Source organism: Onychostruthus taczanowskii, unplaced genomic scaffold, assembly GCF_017590055.1.
Source record: "Onychostruthus taczanowskii isolate IOZ18803 unplaced genomic scaffold, ASM1759005v1 scaffold3, whole genome shotgun sequence".
Classification (NCBI taxonomy): Eukaryota; Metazoa; Chordata; class Aves; order Passeriformes; family Passeridae; genus Onychostruthus; species Onychostruthus taczanowskii.
In genome coordinates this window covers 24,622,105-24,628,119 of record NW_024500349.1, presented here as the reverse complement: position 1 = coordinate 24,628,119, position 6,015 = coordinate 24,622,105, and positions in this window count along the sequence as shown.

Sequence of the window (6,015 nt, the reverse complement as noted above, 5' to 3'; positions counted from 1 at the left end):
TGTTCCCGGTGACATCCCAAGGTCCTGGTGACAAATCCTGAAAGGAAAAGGGAAAAGCTCCAAGACCAGCAGTGCTGGGGGAGCCTCTCTTATGGGGATTTTGGAAAGAATTTGGGATGAGTTGGAGACGGGACCTCTGAGTTGTTTTTGTTGATGTGGTTTATTTTGTTATCTTCTGCACAGGCAGGAAGGTGAGCTCAGCTCACATCTTCACTGCACGGCTCAGAAGGCCACAAGACCCTCAGTTAAAGACCTTCAAAGGATTTATTGACCAATAAAACACTGCCAACGAGGATATTTATGTCTTTGACCTTAAATATTTTGTCCTTAAATGTGATATCCTTAATTATATCCTAAATATTAATATTACATCCTTAAATCTTTTGTCTCATGCTACAGTGTGAGCTTTCTTAGCCAATCATGTTATGGCACACAAACCCACAGTGCTGCCTTCTAAACTCCTTGTTTACCTCTGTAAAATTATTAATTGTAATAATGAAATATAAATTATTATTAATGTTAATTGTAATAATGAAATATAAATTATTGATTGTAAACATTATTATTGATTGTAATAATTAAATATAAATTTTTATTATTGTTAATTATAATAATGAAATATAAATTATTATTTATTTATCTTAAGCTCTAAAACTCTAAACTTTCCTTTACTCAGCTTAACATGTCTCTGCTTTAAACTCTAAATCCACATTCTCACTTCTAGCACCTCAGTTTGGGAGCCTTTTCCAAGGTCTTGGATCAAATCCTGGGTTTAATTCTAAGCTTTGGCTTACAGGCCCAAAGTTCTGGGAGTTCCCTGCATTTCGGATTCCGACATCCATTTCCTTGGCTTTCCTGAGGTGCCAGACTGGGACAGAGAAGGGCAGGAAGCTGGAAGAAAAAACACCAGGAATGGAAACAGGAATGGTGGGAGCCAGGATGAATGGTTGTCATGCAAACCACTCTGCTTGCAATGCTTCCCTGATTTTGGGTAGTTCCAACCTGGATAAGGCTCCCTGATCCTTTGATTCTGGTGGAAGGTGTCCATGGCCATGGAGGGGGTTGGAATGAGGTGATCCAACCCAAAGCATTCCAGGATTTTGGGATTTCAATCCAAACACCTCATTCCTGATGCTGACACTGATCTGAGTGCAAGGAAAGAGCTTTGGGAGGGGTTCGGCTTCCTTATTCCAATAGAAAATGGGAGCACGATCCAGAAGGTTCCATAAATAAGAAGAGTGTTTTACTTTGCCCAAACGAAAAAACCAAAATAAATTGGGATTTGGATAAATCCTCCAATAAAATTCACACGCAGCTGGCAGAAAGAAAAGCTTTGAAAAATCCACCTCAGCTTCAGAGATTTGGGATTCTCCTGTCATTCCTGGTTTTTCCTGAGCACTCCCTCATCCTCCCCAGACCCTTCTGTGATCCATGGGATCCATCCACATGGAAACGTCTGGTGACCCTTTGGAAAACCCAGTGCATTCCACGGATGTTCAGGAAATACTGGAATACCTGAACTTTACATCTTCCATTCCTGGAAGCCAGGTGGCTTCAGAGCCCTTCTCCTGCTTTTTTTTTTTTTTTTTTTTTTTTTTTTTTTTTTTTATGGAATCATGGATTGGTTTCAGTCCTCTAAACTCATCAAGTCCATGCCTTAAACCCCACGTGCCACAAGGAGAATAAAACCCTCCAGGCATGGGAATTCCAAACCTCCCTGGGCAGCTCCAATCCTTGGCCACCTTTTCCATGAGGAAATTCCTGCTGATGTTCAACCTGAACATCTCCCGGCCATTCCCTCTCCTCCTGTCCCTGTTCCCTGGGAGCAGATCCCAAATTTTCCCCTGGCTGTCCCCTCCTGTCAGAGCCAGAAGGTTCCCCTTGAGCTTCCTTTTCTCCAGGATCTTTGATGGGATCAAGGGAAGAATTCCTGAAGCGAGGGAGAGATGCCTCTCTTCCCACAGCAAACATTGAAATTGGGTTGATGGGAAATATTCCCAAATCTCTGAGCCATTTCCTCTCCTCCTGTCCCTGTTCCCTGGGAGCAGATCCCAGATTTTCCCCTGGCTGTCCCCTCCTGTCAGAGCCAGAAGGTTCCCCTTGAGCTTCCTTTTCTCCAGGATCTTTGATGGGATCAAGGGAAGAATTCCTGAAGAAAGGGAGAGATTCCCTCTCTTCCTCTAAAAATTCCAGAAGGTCCCCCCTGAGCTTCCTTTTCTCCAGGATCTTTGATGGGATCAAGGGAAGAATTCCTGAAGCGAGGGAGAGATGCCTCTCTTCCCACAGCAAACATTGAAATTGGGTTGATGGGAAATATTCCCAAAATGTTCATTTCTCCACATAAATTGTACGGATAATGTGGATTTCTCTGGAGACATCCACGATCCCAAAATCTGGCTGAGGTGGCAGATTCCCTGTGCAATTTGTTTTCTTGCTCATCACCCCTCATTCCTTTTCCTTGGAAAAAACCTCAAATCAGGAGCTCCTCTGACTTTATCCTTCAGAAATTTCCAGAGGTGACAGCAGGACCTTGCTGGGGTGTGTTTTTCATGGATTTGCTTCCCTGGGTGCAGTCCAAGAGGGAAGGACCCTTAATGGGATCAAGGGAAGAATTCCTGAACTGAGGGAGAGATTCCTCTCTTCCCATGGCAAACACCAAAATTGGGCTGATGGGAAATATTACCAAAATGTTCATTTCTCCACATAGATTGTACGGAGAGGGATAACGAGGATTTCTCTGGAAACATCCATGATCCCAACACCAAAATCCGGCTCAGGTGACAATTCCACAAAATCCTGTGGAGTTGGTTTTCCTGCCCATCCACACTCACCCCTCATTCCTTTTCCTTGGGATTACCTTGGAAAAGGCACAAACCTGACTTTGCCCTTGGGAAGTTCCCCGAGGCGGCAGCAGGACCTTGCTGGGGACGTGTTTTCCATGGATTTGCTTTCCTGGCTTCATTCCAAGCAGGGTCAGGCGGTTCCTGGTATTCCCGAGGGGGATTTTCCAGGAGCTGCTTAACAGAGGATGGCAATGTCCCACAAATGTCCCACAAATGTCCCACAAGAGCCCGGGACTCAGGTCACTGCTCCCGCTGCCGGAGGCTGAGCCAGCACCATTCCCCCTTTCCAGGTGTTTCCATGGGCTCCGCATTCCTGGGCACTGGGGCAGGACGGAGGGAACAGCACAATCCCCTTCTAGGCAGGCTGGGAATGTGTCTAACAAATGCTGGAGCACTCAATTTTCTCTTCTATTTTCCATGGACAACCAATCCAGGGAGAAAATCGGGAGAAATCAACGCCAGGAGCAACTTTAGCTGGAAGATTTCCCGAATCTAGGCTTAATTTCCCATCCCAAATAAGCCCAAATTCCTTAAAACTCGATCTGATATCCCAGACAAGATCCCCTCTAGTGGGAATTTCTGGAATATGTTGAGATCCTGGAATTTATTCCTGGTCCTGACTGGGTGATTTTTCCTCCTGCAGGACCAGCATCACCTGAATCCAAGGAAGTGAGCGATCCTGCCATTATTCCCTGGATTTCTGGGAATTAAATGCAACTTTTGGCCTCTGGAATTCCATTTCCACCCAAATACGGGACAATAAATCCAATTTTCCACTAAAAATTCCTTCATGTGGCTGTGGCTTTTCCAAGGCAATTTCTCCATCTGCTGGTGGAAAAGCAACTCCCAAAGTGCTGCAATTACTCTGGGCTGGAATTTTCCACCTATTTTTCACTTCCTGACTTCCAGATCCCACTGGAATGGGGAAAACATTGGATCAGGGCTGGGAATTTCTTCCCTCTGTTTCCACTTCAGGAATTGGGATGAGTTTTGTGGGCAGGACGATCCCTGAAAACTCTAGGAACAGATTCCCTGATCCCAGAAATGGATCCCCAAATCCCAGGATGGATTCCCTAATCCTAGGAATGAATTCCCTGCATTTCACCCCCATTCTGATAATTCTAAACCAAATTATTCCCAAAAGATAATTATATTTTTTTTTTTTACAGCAAATCCCTTTTTTGAAATCATTAAGACATTCCCACAAATCTTTCGGATCTGATCCACAGGATTTGGAATATTTGCTTGGGAAAAAAAAAAGGATTGAGGTGGATTTTAAAGGATTCCCCAATCCCAGTGAATATTTTATTTTGGATTTTGATTATTTTTAACAAGATAGGGATGGAAGTTGGATGAGGGAGAAGGAATTCCATGGAAAAGAAAAGGAGTGGATTTTCCTCCTGGAAACCTTTGGAGTGGGAATAAATCCCTCTCCAAATGGAGCCACATCCCAAATTTCCAGCGTGATTCCAACTGCAGGACAGGGAATCCAAGTTTTCCTGCCCCAGTCCCAGCTGGATCCCATCCTGAAGTTTTTAAGGCATAAATACCCCTTCCCAAAATTCCCATGGATCCGGCTGATCCCAGGGAGCAAAGCCTGAATCCAGTGGAAAAATCTTTTTTATTGTCATGATTCCTGATTAAACTGGGCCTTCAAAAATTTGGATTAGGATTGAAATTCCGAAGAAATCCAATCTTTGTATCCATATTCCCACTTTTCCATTGGTGCCATTCCAAGGATGGGGATTTATGGCTCCTCTGTGTCCAGGCGCAGGATTCCCACAGCTGGAATTCCACATTTCCCTGGATCATTCTCTTCCCAAACATTCCCGTGCTTCTGGACATCATTCCCAATGTCTCTCCTTAAGTTTTCCGCCTTTTCAGGTGCTATGGAATTTTGGGACTTTTTGGAGCTGAGCGACCTCACTCAGGCAGAAAATTCCCTTCATTTTTCCAGGCTCGTTTCCCACCAAGACTGAGTAGGGTGGGAGAGAAGGGAAAGGAAAATTGGGAAAAGGAAAAATGGGAAAAATGGGAAATAGTTGGCACTGATAAATCCGGGTTGAAAAAACAGCAGGAAAACTGAAAATTTCTATCAAATAAATAGAAAATAAATCCCCTTCCTGGGGATAAAGGATTGGAGGGAATTCTCCCTATGGAGCAGACAGTTCCAGGATATCTTGAGTTTTAATTATCCCAAGATTTTCCATGCTATCCCGCAAAAAATCCCTGGAGCTAAATCCCCCCAGCTGGAAATTTTGAGGCAAAAATTGCTGGAATATTCCCAAAACAGTTGGAAAACGCCACTCCTGATAAATCCACTCCTCAGGAATTCCCAGGAAGGGAGAGAACAGCAGCCGCTTGGAAGTGGAGCAGAATTCCTGGTCTCAGAACTGGCTTTTCTCAGCAAAAAATCAGGAAAATGTGGATAAATCTCCTGGAAAAGATGGAATTCCTGGTGTTTCCTGCAGCAATACAGGAAAAGAGGCACCAGAGAAGGAAAGAGAAATTCCAATGTGTCCAAAAATTTGGAAGTCCACAGGACTCACACCTTGGAGAATTCCATCCTTTGGGATTTTTCTGGAATGTACATAATCCCTAAAATTCCCCACAAGGAGGTGCTGAGTGCCAGGAAATCTTTCTCCAACTTCTCCAGGTCCTCCAGGAGAAGAAATTCGGGATGAATCCCCTTCTCCTTTAGTTCGGATCCTCATCCCTGAGCATTCCCACGTTTATCCAAAGTCCTCATTCCCATTCCAGCTTCCAGGTCAGTTCCATCTCATTCCCGCTGGATATTTTTCTTTATTATCCAACCAAATTCCCAGTTTTCCTTCAGAGTGCCGAATCCTGGCAGCTCCATCTCCAAATGGGAAGAAATCCATGCATCCAACAGCATCCCACAGGAATATCTGGAAAAGCACATCCTGCTCCAAGTGCTCCTCCCCAGCAACTTGCCGGAGCATTCCCAAAAAAATTCCAGCACTGTCCTTCCGGGATGTCACTTCTTCTTTGCTGGAGCTTTGGAATTCCCACTGGCTTTTCCATCGGTTTTGGCACCTCCGGATTTTCCAGTTTCGCCTTCTTTTTCCCCCTTTTTCCCTGGTTTCTTGTCGTTTGTGTCCTTTCCCTTTTCCCCCTTTTCCTTTTCCCCCTTTTCTCCTTTCCCTCCTTT